This window comes from Jaculus jaculus, chromosome 1 (genome assembly GCF_020740685.1).
Source record: "Jaculus jaculus isolate mJacJac1 chromosome 1, mJacJac1.mat.Y.cur, whole genome shotgun sequence".
Taxonomy (NCBI): Eukaryota; Metazoa; Chordata; class Mammalia; order Rodentia; family Dipodidae; genus Jaculus; species Jaculus jaculus.
The window spans coordinates 328,953,726-328,970,856 of record NC_059102.1 but is presented as its reverse complement, the minus strand read 5'-3'; the positions used below and the strand labels follow the sequence as shown (position 1 = coordinate 328,970,856).

Here is a 17,131-nt window from a genome sequence, read left to right as displayed (position 1 = left end):
TAATGGATATCTCTGGGGAAACAGGCTAGGAAATCCTGGGGTTAGTTCTTAGCCTGTTTTCTGTTCTCCAATCATCTGATGACTCAGAGCTAGCAAACATTTCAGAGGTACTTCGTTCACACTGGAACTTCTTGATTATGTCTATAGACTCCCAGCCCCACCTCCCCGGAAAAGGCCCAGAGCAGGTAGAGTCCAGATGCTCAGCCTATAAAGGTAGCAAGACTCAAGTTGTTTGGGAGGCCAAGGAAGGCCTGAGGAGCCAGCTATCCTGATTCCTGCTTTCCCAAGTTGCCTGCCTCTGCTAGCTGGAAGTTCTGCTGGCTAATGGTACAGTGCCTCAGAGTACCCTGCATGGTACCCAGCTCTCACTAGGTCCTAAACACACTCTTTATTAGAATAAATGAATGGGAGCCATGTGTGGTGGTGCATGCCTTTAACTCCAGCACTTGGAAGGCAGAGGTAGGGGGATCGCTGTGAGTTCGAGGCCACTCTGAGACTACATCATGAATTCCAGGTCAGCCTGGACTAGTGTAAGACCCTACCTCAAAAAAAAAAAAAAAAAGAATAAATAAAGGGGCATCCTTTCTGTCAGCTATGTCTTCTTTCTTTTCCAAAAAAAAATTTGACAGTTTCATAATATATTTTGAACATATTCACCCATATTATTTTCTGGTTTTCCTTCCTGTTTCCATTAAACTGAACCCTCTTACCCAATAGGTCTCTCATCTATTTTTAAGTCTTTTAGAAGGGTATATTGAGTTTAATTAGGATTGCTTGCATGAGCATAAGTCAGGAGTTATTTACTGGAGTATGGGCAATTTCTAAATGTTCACTGTGGTGTCCAGAGGAGTGGTGGGTACCCTTCTTACCACAAGTTGCATGGCACTGGGGAACTTCTGGGTGTGATACTATGTCTTAAGGTAAAGCTTCTATTGCTGCTTTGCCTTTGGAGAGAGAACATTGACCTCAAGGGCTTTTTCTGGAGCTTAGCTTAACCATAGCATCCACTCCTCTGGACACCACAGTGAACATCCAGAGAGCATCAAAAGCTGAATCTTATACATGAGTGTTGTTCTAGTACCTTACCTCTGCAGGTAGCCATGGAACTGCCTTGTTCTGGCAATATTCTTCTCCCTTCTCAGGTCTTCATACGAAACAGGGCATGTTCACATCATCAGAGATTTTGTGGACCTATACTTTTGATACGGCTTTATATTATGGACACCATTACGAAAAAATTGTAGATTCCTCTAGTTGACAGTGCTATTATGTTTTAGATGGGCCTTAGTCCCTTTCCTATTCCAAATGACAGCCTGGGCCCTGGATGTATTGTCCCTGCTCTATCTTTCCACAAGCCTGGCACTTTGTTGCTGAAGGCCAGAACCTGTGCCCTGGCCATGCAAGATGTCCTTGCTCTTTCCCCTCCTCCGAGTAAGCAGAGAGTCTGGATATACTTTCCTGGAGTTTGGATTTAGCAGTATAGAAATGAAATTTGAAGTCAGAGCTATGTCCAACATGTGTTCATGAGCCCTGATGTCTAGGTCTGCCTCAGTTAAGAATGATATGTTCCAGATATGGGAAGAGATTGCACTTTTAAGTCATGTCACTAAGCTGTGAACCCATATAGAGGTCAGTCAGTACAGCCCAGAGGTTTATCCACTGCCCAGGTTCTACATGCCCTAAAGTTATTCTCTTGCCTTGAGGGCAACAGAAGCATCCAAGGACACTATCCTAGACCTGGAAAGCATCTGGCCAAATCCCCCATGTCCTTGGCTCAGTCTAGCCATTGATACGACCTATAGTCCCTCTGTTAAGGAATGAAGTATGTATCTATTGGTCTGATTCACATGGCCCAGACATGCTTCATCTCTGCAAATTATTTTCATCCATTGACAAGGCCAGGATTTCAAGAACAGTCAGCCAAGAGATCCATAGGACTACTCCCTGAGTTGTAAGAGTTTGTGCCCTTGTCCTTGTGGTAGCACTTGAAGCCCCTTTTGCATCAAGGGATGGTCACTGGCTAATAGAGCCCCCCCACACACACACACAGTGTGCCATCAGGATAGCAGGTGCTGGTCACTTTGCCAGGTTGGGTTTTCTGGTAGTCAGGCTATGAGCCCTCCAGGGCAGGAGCTTAGATTTAATGATCAATGGCCTAGAAGAGAGAGATGCTTTGGCTTCTTTTACTTCCCCAAGAGGTGCCGGGAGCCAGCCTGGGCAGGACATTTTGGAGCCTAGATTTCTGGCCAGAGGCAGACTGACTCAGTCTGTCCAAAAGAAAGTATCTGCTTACAAACAGGGTCCACTGGCCATAATGTCTGCTGGTCCTTGTCCTAATATTCCCTCCAAATATGCCTCCTTGTGATAAAGCCCTTTGTGATGTATACCATGAAGGGCTTTTAGGGATGCTGAAGTTTACCTCCATTTTGTGCTGTTAATTTGGGACCTGATGTGGCCGCACATCTTCATCACTGTACAGATGGGCAGCCCTGCCTTGTTAGAATTGGTATCTACCAGGGCACTTATTATCTGCTGTCTGGCTCCAGCTCTCTGTCTATGGTGGCATTCTGCACCCGTGTTTGCATCTATCTCTGCCAAGACTACCCCCCCAGCACAGCCTGTTCCCTAGCTCTTGTTCTTGGATTTTCACTTGGCACCTGGCATTGCATTATGTCCTTGTAGTGTTTGTTGTCACTTCTGGGTCTTGTTTTGCTTTAGCTTAGTGACATGGGTGGAAGTGCCATGTTCTGTTGAGTTGGGGATTTGATAGGAAAAACTCTCCGGCACTGGAACTGTTCTTCCTGGAGGCTGAGATGTGGTCCTGCTGGCTGAGGACCAGGTACCACATGTGGTTGTTATGTTGATCTGAGCTTAGGGTGCTGCTTGAGGACTCCTCTTCCCATGATGCTATAAGACATGATTCCACTCCCTCTTCCAACTTACCCAGCACATTGTCAGTAGTATTCATATCATACACCTTCTGTGGTTTTGTTTCTTCTTGAAGGTCCTATGGTTAGGAGTTCATCTCTTTCTACTAGGTATGGAACTGTCCCCACAACTTGGCTTTTACTTGGTTTTCACCCTCTTTTTTTAAAAAAAATTATTTATTTATTTATTTGAGAGCGACAGACACAGAGAGAAAGACAGATAGAGGGAGAGAGAGAGAATGGGTGCGCCAGGGCTTCCAGCCTCTGCAAACGAACTCCAGACGCGTGCGCCCCCTTGTGCATCTGGCTAACGTGGGACCTGGGGAACCGAGCCTTGAACCGGGGTCGTTAGGCTTCACAGGCAAGCGCTCAACTGCTATGCCATCTCTCCAGCCCGGTTTTCACCCTCTTATCACAAACCTTGCCTACCTTGGGCCTACTTCCTGAACACACTTGATCTGTCTGCTTGTTATTATTAATAAGAAGTGAGATGCCTGGTCAGTACTTTGGTAAGAGACATGATTTTGTTAGGAATTTCAGGACTTTTGAGGTATGAGTAGGCCTTTTTTTATAAGCTGTGCCCAATTACCATCTTTGTTGTTATTTTCCTCACCATAGTGATATCTAGGATTATTTGAGCAGCTTCTTTTGAGTTGGGCTTTGGGGCTAAATTATTTTGTATCCTGTCCATGAAAACCACTAACATATGAATGAAGCTGAAGCTAGAAATTTTGAGAGGTCAAGTGAGTTGTTCAAGTGTACCTAGCTAGTAAAATCACTACACAAAGTTCAGAGTTACAGCTGTCTTGTTTGAGAATCTTGAGTTCCTTTCTTTATTAGTATGCACTACACTCAATCAGTATTTGTGGGATAACAGGATTGCTTCTGCAGGCTAGTTGGTCATCACAGGATCACTAATGATGTTTTGACTCCCAGCATTCTGTAATACTTAAGAGTACAAAACTGTGTATCAAGTGACATATGTCAATCAGCACATTTAATCATCACAGTTTATTGGGAAAGATTATCCTCATTTTGCTTATTAGGAAACCAAGACTCAGAAAGACCAACTTGCTTTAGATCACACAGTAAAATTCCTAAGTCAGGATTTAGATGCAGATCATCTCTTGATCTCTGTGTGTCTATTTTCTCAATCCCTATTGCTGCTGATAGAAAGTCTCATTTTTTTTTTCCTGAGCTTTTCTTTTGACCATTCTCTTCCTTAGCTTGTGATACTTTTCACTGCCTGTTCCTCTCCCTGTTTTTCCTCAAAGGCCTAGCAAGGCCTTAGAGACTATGTTCAGATTATGTCTTTGGTTCCTCAATTCATATCTCCTTGAGCTTTAAGATTACTGATCTCCGCTGTGAGTTCAAGGCCACCCTGAGACTCCATAGTGAATTCCAGGTCAGCCTGGGCTAGAATGAGACCCTACCTTGAAAAACCAGAAATAAAAAATTGAAGATTACTGATCTCAAGGAGCCTCATAAGCACAGTCTCATAAGGTACTGTGATAATAGATCTACTTTTACCCCTTCCTTCCTTGTTCTCCTTTTCTCCTCAATTGCTGAGGATTGAATTTAGGGCTTTGTACAGTCCTCTATCACTGTTCTACATCTCTACCCTTTAATCTGTCTGTCATCTGTCTGTCTGTCCATTCATCCACTCATCCCAGGCTGATCTCAAACTTGTAATCCTCCTGCCTCTATTTCCCAGTACAGGTAGGCATCAACATAATGCCTCTCTTACTCCCAACAAAGGAAGGGAACAGGAAGCTAGAAACAGACACTTACATCAGGATCCCTGATTTATGACAAAGAGGTTTATGCACTGTCAGGCAGTGGATAGCAGCTGGTCATAAACACTTCTGGTTTTAGTAGGATGGGATATGCACAAGAAATATATCTTGACCATATGAAAAAAATTCCAGCAAGCTAATCACTCTAAATACGAACCTTAAAGTGTCAAGTACAAGTAACAAAAATTGTCATGGCTATGAGAGACACAGGAAACCTCACCATGACTTTGATGACATTAAAGCAAAGATTCCATGACATCAGTAAAAGGACAAAAGCAAGCAGTGTGGAGAAGGTCCATGCAGCACCCAGCCAAGCACTGGTCACATCCGGAATATCCTTCAGGAAAAGAATTGGGCAGAAGAATACAACATACAATATAGTCTTTGATTCAGTTTGCTTCTCCCAGTTCCAGGCTTTAATCTGTGTGTCTTGGACCACTGGTGCAGCCTGGCGGCAGATTTTAGACCTACTCTTTCTTTCTGGGTGGCTGCTGGACCCTTCCTTTTCCATGTGCAGCTTCATTTAGCTGAAGTATCTCCTTTCTCATGCATGTGTCACTTCCCTTCCTCTTTTCCTTTGGCTTACAGATTTTGATCAGTTATTTTAACAATATTCTGTCTGGCTCCCCACCTTCCTTTTTCATTTCTGTACCCTCTTGTTCATCCTAAAACCTTGTGGTTCTAAAAGCCATCCTAAAATATCTCAAAGACTGTGGGAACAAGCTTGTTCTGTGGGGTTCCAGAGGCAGAGCAAAGATTTCAAGACTCATATCTATCTTCAAAGAGGTTTCCTCTCAGCTGCACTTCAGCATCCAAAGGTGGGTGGGAGGTAAGGAATTGTGGGGAGGCTAGACCATGGCTTGACTGTAGTGTTGCCTGTGGAGGCCTTGTATGTGGATGATAGATGGCTGGATTATGATAATCCCTTAAAGCCTTGTTGCCAAAGGCCTAAACATAGCTTTCATGGATATTCCAAGCAGCAGCTCTGGGGGTGAGCAGTATACTGGTGTGATTCCTCTGCACTTATGGCTGTAAGTTGTTAGTACTTCAATGGTGGGGGTGTATACTTATTATCTCTGATACAGCCTCCACCTGTTTCCCTCATTGTACTTTATTAGGCAATATAGCATCAGTAAAAGGGAAAACTGGGCTTTTGTTGGATAGCCTGGGAATCAGTCAGCATGTTTAAAATATCTCATGTGGGGAAATTCTATGCAATACCTAGAAGGCCTGGATTCCCATTTTTCTCCAACTATAACATCTGATGCACTATCTCTTTGGGTACATTCTTCATCTTGTTGCATTATTCTCTAGTGATACTTGTTACCCTTTCATTGCATATTTATTACATTTTGAAACTTGAAACAAAACTTTGAATGTCTGTATGTGAACATTTTGGGGGGGATGTTTAAAAATTAGGAGTTTAATAAAGCTAGATTTTCCTCTTGTCCTGAAAAAAATTGGACAGTCTGAACTACGGTCTCAATTCCCATATGGCCCTGAGCTGACAAGACTAGAGAAGCCACCCACTGAAAGTGGCATTTCCCTTGCACTTGGCACACATCCACCTGGCCTACCGTACTTCTTTATCACTTACCTGGCCCTGCGGCATTAGAGTTGGTTACTTCTGGAAAAAAAAAACAAAAAAACAACAACAAAAAAAAACTGGGCTTTTGTTGGCTAACCTGGAAATTAACCATTATGTTTAATAATATTTCATTGAGAAAGTGAATTCTGAAAGAATAGATTTTTAAAATGTCCAAAATGCAAATTTTGGAACACTTGCAGAATACTCAGCTAGCAAGTATCTGAGTATCCATCCTGTCCCCCACTTGGCTCAACACTTAGTAGGGACTTCATAAATTATTAACTTCTGGGGTAACCCAAGTCCCAGTTGTCTACATTCTCTCCATGATTAGCAGAAATGCCATCTTGCTGTGCTTTTGCCTGGCCAGTTCCTCCTGAGACCAAATCACTGCCTGGCTTATCATGGTGTCCCTTCAGAATGTGCCATTCACCCCTTGCAGAACTGGCCCTGACCAGGGGAAGGCAGGAAGCCTGTTCCAAGGCCTCCTCCCCCAGTGCCTCCTTCAACTGAACAGAGTGCTTGCATTCCACACCCTAGACAATGGTGGGTCAAAGTTCAGCTCAGTCCCTTTAAAGAAAAAGAAATCATTGTCTTTGTCATTTTGAAGTTTTGACCCAGATCATTTGGAGGCCGTGGAGAGCTCACAGTGTCTGGGGAGTTTGTTCAGTTCTCTGGGCCTGTAGCTGCTGAGAAACTAGGAAACCTAGAGTTGATGGGCTGGAGCTGAAGTCCACCTTTTTCAGCTTCCCAGACAGGCCTCTGAGGGTGGGTCCTCTTCCTATCCCTACTCTGGAGCTATCTTTACTCCCTGAAATCAAACACTACATGCAGCACCCTGTAAAACCACTTCTTTGTAGGCGCAAGTGTGCTTGCTATGTAAATATCCTCCCATGTTTTTGGAACTGAATTTGTTTCTATTTCCTGGTCATCCCATTCTGTCTTTTTTGTATGTGGTACCCTGCCGAATCAGATTAATGAAAGAAGACCTATAAGTTGATCAGCGATACCTAAGATGTCTTTTAACCCTAGTAAAATTGTAGGGTGGGCAACAGGGTTGTGGGAAGAAAAAGACTTAGATGAAAAGTGACATGAACTCTTCCTGACTGTGTCGTCATAATACTTTGCACTTCACCTTTCATCCATGCTATACTCTTGCTTCCATGGGGACTTATCCGGGACAACTGAAGTTCAGCCCTCCTGTGGTTGCAGACCACAGTGGGTCTCACTCTACAAGTTCTGTAGGTGTGCATGTTCCTTCTGACCCTGTGCTGCTCTCACTGTGTTTATTGTGACATGTGTTTTCTCTCTCACTTCCACCCATCTATGACATTTTTATCACTATGGCATTGAGCAGCCACATCATTCACCCAAGTTCATGGGATGATGGGCCAGTTCTGTTCTGAGCCTGCTTCTCTCTAGTTTTCCCTTCAGAAAGAGGAGGCTCCCTGGCAGAGCTCAGAGCCCTTTGTTTATTTGATCCTGGGCTCTTGGATAAATCAGGAATGTCCTAACATGAACTTAGGCATGTTTTTCTTCCATCAAGAAGGAGACTCCAGCAAATGGGATTTGGGAAAGCAGAGGACTATTCCAGGGACTTGCTGTCAAGATTACATTCCTTTGGTCATCAGACCAGTAGGTAACTTCTTTATTGGCATGTTCTACTCTGTAGCCCATAAAGTGTTAATTTCAAGTACTCCCCCCTCCTTCTGGGAGCCTGGCATGGATGATATGTATGCCTTATAAAACCTGGCACTCGGCAGGTTATCTTCCAAGTGGCCCTTTCTGCTGGGTGGAACCTTGACCTGGAGTAGTTGTGTGAACAAGGCTGCTTGGGAAGAGAATATAGGTGAACATGATTCCCTGCCCACTTTTTCTGAAAAATCATAAGATACTTGATGTGGTGCACTTTTTGAATGATCTACCACTCCAGGATCTAAACATATATCTAAAACATCTAGTAGGACCTCAGTTCAGAGGCTAGTGTGGGAAACATGAGACTTGATGGGTGTCTAGATATGTGTAGTACAGTATGTTAATGTTTGAGCTGTTCTTGGAAGCATTTGTGGGTTGGGGTAGGCAACAAAATGTTGGGAGCTATGTATTTTGCCACCATTGAAAGCAGTCTGTCAGTATCCAAGAGCAACTCCAGTCAACCTCTGGACCATCAGTGGAATGTCCTCACCATAAGTGTCAGATGTGAGGATATCCAGGCTGGAACCATGCAGAAGGCTTGGCAAGCCAGTAGATTCTTGTCTTAGTTGGCTGCCCATCCCCAGAGGAGAATCCAGGCATTGGCCACATCAGGGCCAAGCTTAGCTGACATTGTTTTGCTACCTTTGTGTTAGAGAATTTTCTTGGGAACAAGTGACTCAGCACCCTGACTGTCTAAGACTGAGCATCTTAAGTGCATTTTGGGAAGTGATATGACATATTCACCTAGGTTCTAAAATTTTGAACCATGGAAGAATGGAGATACTAACTGGCTGTGTCTGGATTCTTCCCGCCACTGTTTGGCTTTCTTTTAAAACTCCTGCCCTAATATAAGGATCACAGTTTTGGGGTAAGTAGGTAATGTTTGAATTATGCTCCTTGTTCTTAAGAAATTCAGGGAGAAAGAGGCTCTGATTTGTGGTCAAAAAAGAAAACAAAAATAGCAAATGAAATCAGCTAGGACTAATATTGGACTTGTCTGTGTCAGAAAGAGTTAATAGGATGGTGGTCTTAGGGTGAGGATTGTTTCTTCCCATGATTAGGAGAAGCTCAAAAAAATGATGCAACACTTAGCATAGGATAGCCTCCTTTTGGCCCTGAGGGCTGCCACTCAAAGAGTTAAGTTAGTCCTATGGCCATGAAGATCACAGGGAAGAAGAGTCTGTGGGGACAGGAACTGGCATGCTCTAGAGCCGTGAATGAGATATGAAGGGGGAAAGGGCTAAAAAGTGTGGCCAAGAAAGGAGAGTATAAGTCCAACTTTTTTTTTTTTTTTTTTGCCTTGTTTGACCAGCCTTGGCACTGCCCTCTGGCTCTCCAGGGGAAAAGCTGCAGTTCTGCTCTTGCAACACAAGGAGCAGACTGGAGAATTTAGATCTGCGTCACAGAGCTCAGAGAGAGGGAGAGAGAGGGAGCAAGCGAGCTCCGTCAATAGGTCTGCTAGCAACAGCCTTGCTGCAGCAGAGAGAAATCAAGAAACAAGTCATAGCAGCACTGGGCACCAGGTTCTACCAGCTCCCTTGACAAGTATTCAGGAATCTGTCAGAACCAGAGGCCTCTGGATCGACTAGGTTAAGGAGATGTCACACAAGGTGGCATGGGTGCTTCCTGCTGGGAGGGGTAGAGTAGGGGCAGGGGTAAGTGTAAGAGGTGACAGCAGAAGGCTTAACTGCACTGAATTCTGGAACATTCGAGACTACATCACCTTATGGCTGGACAGAGACTTGGGTCTGCGCAAGCAAGGATGGGTGGTCCAGTGGGCTTCAGGACTTGATGGCGTAACCCACTTCTTCCCCCACGTATGTATTTTCTGGGATTAGGGGCGATATCTCTGCGTATGTGGGTGCCCTGTTTTTTTCACTTTCTCTCTTGCTTTTTGCTATTTTTTTCCTCTGAGGGGAGGTTTTTTTTTTTTTCTTTCTTCCTACTTTAATTTCTTTTCTCTTAGTGTCAGCTGCTCAAACCTGAACAGGGCAGAGGAGTGAAACATCCCAGGTTACTCCCTGACCTCCCACCCTTTACTTTTTTTTTTTTCCTGGTTGACAGACAGACAGACTGGTTTTCCAGGTTGTTAGGATATCACTGTCTGTGAAGGTCTAATGGGAAAGAAAGGAGTAAAGTGCCCATAGCAAAGCAAGAGGGACAGGGAACAGGTTCCCTGATTGAAATGTCTGGCCCTGGGGATCTAGTGTGAAGGAGTTTGAGGCTAAGATGGGGTGTTGGCAAGGAGAAGTGGCATGAAGCTAGTAGGTTTGTTACTGCGTAGTTGAGAAAAGTGGATAGTGGTGACGCAGTCACTGTTGGTCCTGTTAGGAGCTCTGTGAAGACAGGTAGCGAGGCTCTTGGGGTCTGTGGGGCCAGCAGAGGGGTTAAAGCTGAGTCTAGATGGGAAGCTAGCATTTAGAGATTAAATGTCATCCTTTTGGCGTTGGAAAGTTGTTTACCTTGCACTCTGTGTCTCCATGTTGGCTCCCTTCCAGTTCACATGTGATGGCCTTCCCTGTACTGCTGCATCATTAACTAAGTGACTGAGCTGGCCTTCCATTGGCCAGGGGAGGGTTCTTACTCAAGACTCTTCTTCCCATTGGAGGGAGGGCCAATGGCAGGTGAAATGCTTTTTATGATTGGCTGAGGCCAGGGTATCATCTGAATTTGCATTTCACTTCTTAAAGGGGAGGAGGGAAGGCCCAGCAGCTTCTAAAAATCTCTTTAGGGGTGTGCGTAGGCGCATGTGTCTGCCTGCTCATGACTGCCCAGTCGAAGTCTCTTTATTTTTTAATTTCAGAATAAAGCTTAGCATACCCCAAACTTTTTATTTTTGGCAGGAGGAGGTTAAGTAGATTGATGCACTAAGAGTTGAACAAATTGGAAATTATATATTTGTCCTCCAGTTTAGGGTCAGAAAGGGAAATTTTCCAGTCAGCTACACCTCTGTATTGCGGCAAAGTAATTTTTGGCTCCCCTGGAAACTCTGGGGCAAGTTAAGGCAGAGCTAGTGCTGCTATTGCCACCATCCTGGACTTCCTGCTGACTGGGCTGCTCCCCAGAAATGGATTCCTATTAACACCCAGGCTATCCAGAGGTCTTTGAGCCAGCCCTGAGCTCTGTCCACTGTGGGAAGGACCTGCCTTTTGGAAGCTGCTGCTACCTGGCACTTGGAAAGGTGAGGACGGGGACCAGCCTCAGGTCATTGCTTAGAGACTCATTTTTGGAGGGATTTCCTGAAAAGTCAGTGGGCAAGGAGAGATTTGGAGAACTCAGGTTAGAATGGTTTGTCTGGCTGGTGAACCAGAAGAGAGAGCGAATAAAACTGGGGCAGCAGGCAGTTGGCTTCTGTGGGAAAGGAGTCTGGGAAATCAGGGTCCCAGAATCCCATATTGTGCTTGTGGTGAGTCTCAAATTTGTGGGAGAGGGTCTCTTGGGCCCTGCACCATGCACTATGGCCCCACCCATGACTGTGCATTAGGGAGCGCAGTGCGTGCCCTGAGTCTCTGGCCTGGGAACAGCAACACCCTCATTGTTACATAACTCAGGGCAGCCTGTACCTTTTTAGTCCTTCCTTGAAGCCTGCCTCCCCTTATCCCAGAGCCTACAGTTAGGAGTTTTGCTGGGGAACAGTGGAAGGTCCTTCTCTGAGGTGGGGGGTAGAAGGCTAACCCTTGTCTACATGTTGACCACATTTGAGGATTAAAATACTCTTTGTGCTGATGCATGGGCCCCAGAATGTCCTTCTGAATGCCCTGTGTCACCTATGGCCTTGAGACTACTGGGGCAGGAGTGGGGAGCGGGAAGGGAATGGTACCCTTCTTTTCCTCCTTGGTTTGATGGAGGGAGTTTCTGAAGAAGACCTGAGAATTTAAATGGGATAAAAAGGCCCTGGCAGTTCCCTTCCCTTGTCTGTAATCCTTTTGGACTACTTTGAGCAGCTGCCATCTTGAAGGCATCTGTGTTCTCTGGTCTCCTACATGGTGGCTCGTAGTGTTGGTTTTTCTGGTCCTGCTATGTCAGCTGTGCAGAGTGAGTGGGAGGGTTGTAATGGGGGGTCTAGGTGCAGCAAAAACGAGCTCAGTTGCTAAAGTGAAAGTGGTCTCACAGGCACAACTGCCTGGCTCCACCCTTAGGTGCAGCGGTGAGTGGGTGTCCAGGTGGAAGCCTTCTAGGTAGGGGTTCCATGGCCTAGCGTCCCAGCTCTGCCAGAGTGTAGACACTGGGTTTCCATACCCTAGTCAGCCTAAGGCTCAGAGATGTTCAGGGAAGAGCTGAGTGTAGGAGGAGAGTGAAGGCAGATAGCAGCTCATCTCAGATGTGGCAGACCTGTGGTTTGTGTTCCCCAAATAGGCTGTGTCTCCAGCAGCCTCCCCATTGGAATAGTGAGGTCCATTGTAGCCTGCAGTATGTGCTTGATGGCCCTGCTTTGTACCCCTCCTCTCCTTGTCCTTCTTCCATGCTTCCTGCCGGGTCCATGGTCCCAGCTGCTGTCCTGTGGTAAGGCTCCCCGCTGACCTGGCCCTCTTCAGGCCCTTCTTTGTGCAGCAGCCATCTTGTCTTCCTTGTTCAAAGATTTAAAATGGTTTCCTGTTGTTGTCAGGTTAAAATTCCTTTCGTTCAGCAGGATGCCCAGGCTGCCTATGACTGGCCTTAGCGTTCCTGGGCAGTTTCCCTAGGTGGATCATGTATTTCAGCAAGACCAGCAGCTCACATTTTTAAAAAAACATTCTTTCTTCCTATGTGTATCACTGTGTTTTCCATGCCTGCTTTCCACCTGTTGCAGTCCCATCTCTAAGGACCTTTCCTGAGCATCGTGCGAGAAACAGTCCCCATAGCCATCCTGCTGCTTCACACAGGTCTCTTACTCTGCTTACCTACCTCTTTAATAGTGTTGTTATTGTTTTGTTTTGTTTGCTTGTTTTTTCAAGGTAAGGTCTCACTCTGGCCCAGACTGATCTGGAATTCACTGTGTAGTCTCAGGGTGGCCACAAACTCACAGTGGTCCTCCTACCTCTGCCTTACAAGTGCTGGGATTAAAGATGTGCGCATAGTGTTTTGCTGTGCTATGGTTCACTGTGTCCCCTACCAGGGTCTGCTCCAAGATAGTCTAGAGAAGGAGGAAGACAATGTCCGTGCTTGGAGTCTTTGCTGCCTGATGCCATGTTAGGAAGCTCTTCTCAGGCAGTTAACTTCATTTATTTTTACCATAACACTGTGAGGATTGTCCCATGGCTGGCAAGCAAGAGTCATGTTTAATCCTGTAGGTTTGTAAGATGCATGTTACAAGGTGGATTCCACAAATGTGACTGATAAAGCAACATTTAAGTCCCTAACACTGTGTCTTGTCCGTGTCATTCACCCTAGTCCGTGCTTACTTTATTAATTTTCTCCTTTGCCTTTGTGGCCAGTTTTACTCAAGATGAAGGCTTTTGGTCAAAAATGATGGACTAATATCTCTGGTTGTTTTGCTTGCTTTTCTCGTAGAAAAGTAGGTAGAAGTGGGTGGGTGGGAGCCCCACCTTCAGAAGAAAGTGAGCTCCAGGCATTGAAACAGGAGCAGACACTGAACTGTGCTCACCTTGATATGTACTCCAATTCTGCTTCATTTTAGCCAGGTCATTCCTTCATATTTACATGATTTCAGTCTGTGAAGGAGACTCCAGCAGTCTGTTCTACAGGAATGCCACAACATAATCAGGTATGTGTGTGCCCAGCACATGAGGGTATATCCCTCATTCCTGATTGTTGGCCTAGCAGGGATATTAAATGAGAGAATGTCAGATTTCTAGAGAGGAACTAGGAGAGAAGGGAGCTGTGTGCTCTCCGTGGTGTCATAGCAGGGTCTAGGAGGAGATCCCAACAGTGTACTCATTCCACCCTACAAGGTGGGGCTGTGCCCCCAGGAATGAATAACTTTTTGCTTTTACTGTAAGAACATGCTGTGGGCACCAAGTTGTGAGGATGGTGTTGGCAGAGTGAGGGTTAAGTAGGGAGAGTTCCTGAGGCCTTTTGATGCTAGTTTTGTTTCCCTTCTTGTTGAATCTCAGCAGGTAGCTTGCTTCCTGATGTTGTTGAGTCAGTCCTATGGGAGGGGATCTGGGCATCTTGATGCCCCGGATCACCAGTTTCAGGGCTGTGGAGCTGAGAGTGACGATAGCCAGTGAGTCTTCTGTCGATGGCAGCAGGGGCTCTGGTGACGGCTGCTTTGTTGTTTTTTTCCTCTTTGGAAGATGACTCAGTGTATCAGGAGTCAGGAGATGGAGCTCTCAGCCGAGTAGCCAGAATGTTCTGTCAACATGAAAGCAGCTAAAACAGCTCATCGGGGCTCTGAGCAGATCCTTGGCCTAGGGTCATTCTCAGAAAAGTCTGGTCAGCAAGAAGGACAGCGCTGGGCCCTTAGGATTGGAGAAATACCAGGTCCCTCCACAGGGCTCTGTAACCTGGATTTTAGAACCCGAAAAGGTAGAACTGCTGATGTGGTATTTGGTGATGTACAGTGAGCTTAGAGACAGCCATGCTTTGAGCTCTCCTTTATGGTCCCAAATGACAGATGAATTTCTAAAGCCAGGAAGTCCTGTCCACAATGGGCATGGTAGTCATTGCTAAGACTCCTGTCTTCCCTAGGGGGCACCTTGTGGGCCTCTATTACAGTGGCACCGCCAGGCCCCTGGAGCAGGTGCCCTCAGTGGGGGTACAATGCCTAAGGGCTCTGTGAAGATGGTGGTCCACCTCACCCATCCTAACCTAAAGGCAGCTCTTTGGCAGTGGGTGGAAGCCTCTCCTTTCTTTTCTGGCCTGTGTTGGAGCTTCCTCTCTCATTCTCTTTTCCTTATTTTCTTCTGAGGTGAAAGAGTGGACGTGAGCTCTTGCCTTTTATTTTTATTTATTTATTTTTGAGCGTCATGATAGTGGCACAGGGTTCTAGGCTTTTCTTCATTATGCAGCATTGCGCTAGAGGCACATGATCCTCTGCCTCGCCCTTCCTACTCTTTCTACCCTCCTGCCTGCCTTCCTGCCTGCCATATTTTCTTGGGAACCAGAGATAAGATGTCCCTCCACTGAAAATGAAGTCCTCTTTCTTTCTCCTTCCACCCCAGGAAGAATTCACAGTGAAGAGCAGATAATTTTTGCTTGGGCATCCAGGGGCACCCTGGCCTGACCCTCCACTCCTTTCTCTTGGTGCCATTGATTTCCAGCCAGTGATGATACTATACCTCCTCTCCTAAAGGCCCGTCAGGGTGACTTACTTGACATGTCTGGGAGGGGTGGCTCCTTGGCCTGGGAAGCCAGCTGAGGCAAGGAGATGTGACTGAGTCATAGCAAAATAGAGCAGGGCAAGGAGAGAGACAAGCTATTTCCACCCATAGTGCAAAGGTATCCATGGCCCCCACTTCTTTTGTGACTGAGTGGAGAGTAGCATACCTAGAAGGGCTGCATATGCATGGACGTTGGGGCCTTTTGGGTCCTGCCTCTTGGTCTTGAGCTATGTGACGAGAACCTGGCTGCCTTGATTCATTGAGCTCTGTTGTCTCAGGTTTGATTATTTTCAAATGGTTGATAGACTGGCAGTCCTGGATCAAACACTGTGCCCACAGGTGCCGTGCCTGCCCTTCTTTAAGATGACACACCTGCATTGTTTATCCAGCGTTGTCTTGCTGTTTTCATAGCTGAGCGCTGTGAGTACTAGGGCCTACGTGTGAACGCCCAGTGGACCTCTAGTTGAGGTCTGTGTGACTCACTTGGTTGGTTCTATGAGCCACAGTGGGATGACCTGCCTTATTTTCTCTTCCCCACAGAGAACTCAGGATTCTGTAGTTCAGTCTGAGTGGGTGACAACCTAGTGCAGCTTAGGGTCAGCTGACCATTGTGCTCCTATGACCAAGAAGCCATTGCACTGCTGGATACAGTAGCTTGATGGATTTATGAGAAACAAAAAGGAGCTGCGTGGCAGTCTTGCTCTTTGCCGGTAAGTGTTCATCTGGATACTTCACTTGTACATTATTTTTTTTTTTATTATTCAAACATTCAAAGTGAATAGATGTTTATTGTCCCCAGCTGCTGTGCATTTTCCCTTCTCCTAAGTGCCTCATTCTTTGGACTCTGGTGTTCAGTGGCCACACATCCTTCTCACACTCAGAGAAGCTAACTTTCCCTAAAATGGACTCAGCAGTCATGTCCTTGGTGAGGAGTGCCAGTAGACCTCAGGAAGGACCCCCCCCCAACACTGCCCTCATTGCCCCCAGCTGTAGCTGAAGCTCCAGCTGGCTATCTGTGGGAGGATCATCCTTGCCAGTAGCATGGATCTGCCAAGTTCTAGCTCCAAACCTCCATACTGGTAGAAGCCTCAACTATATATAGCTTTGTGCTAAGCAATTCTTATCAGACATGTCTGCCCTCCCCTGTGGAACAGAACTACTTCCATCAGAAGTGGAACATAGAGTGAGCCTTCTCCAAAGGCTGGAAGGTGTATATGTCTGTGTAGGGTTTACAGCTACCAGGCTTACACTCCTTTCCCCTGTTTTAGATAATGATGGATGCAAGGATCATACTGGATGAGGTTGCTGAGGTGTGAAGAGAGTCAGGAAGTTGGTGGGCTTAAAGGAGGAGAGATTTGGAACATGTGATATAGACAAAAACTGCTGTCCCTTATATCGATTACTACCTTCCAGTTTCTTCTCCTAGTTTTATTTTTGCCTTGCTCTGCTCAAGAATATCTTCTGGCCTCTCTCTTTCCTCTTTGAACATTATTCTCTGCCTTCCTCCACCACACTACTTCCTCCTTTGTTTCTTCTTTAGAATACATGAAAGCATCTCAGCTACTAGTCAAAGGTGTCTGTTGTGTGCCCTTGCCCCCATTTGGCAAAGCAGAGAAGGGTAGCTATCCTGAGGAGGAAGGTGAGAGGTGAATGAGCCTGTTATGCATGCTGGATAGTAGAGGACAGGATGGATTAGATAGCCTCCTTCTCCTTCTCCTCATTGGTAACAATGAGCCACCAGTTTGTGTGATTCTGTGATCACAGGTATGGCCTGATATAGCATGGACCCAGTCTTGACAATGAATCGCCAGGCTACTTTTGGAAACCAGAAGCAACAAGGGAAATAGAACTGAGCCTGCCTCCCAG

The 17,131-nt window shown here is 45.9% G+C and overlaps 1 long non-coding RNA gene across 1 annotated transcript in view; it reads left to right on the top strand.

The window, feature by feature from the left end:
* LOC123459257 overlaps positions 1-17,131 on the top strand; it is a 54,468-nt gene extending 37,337 nt beyond the window's left edge. Inside the window, exons 2-3 of the long non-coding RNA XR_006636158.1 lie at positions 15,806-15,975; positions 17,030-17,131. This is a non-coding gene — a long non-coding RNA (uncharacterized LOC123459257). The remainder of the gene's footprint in view (positions 1-15,805; positions 15,976-17,029) is intronic.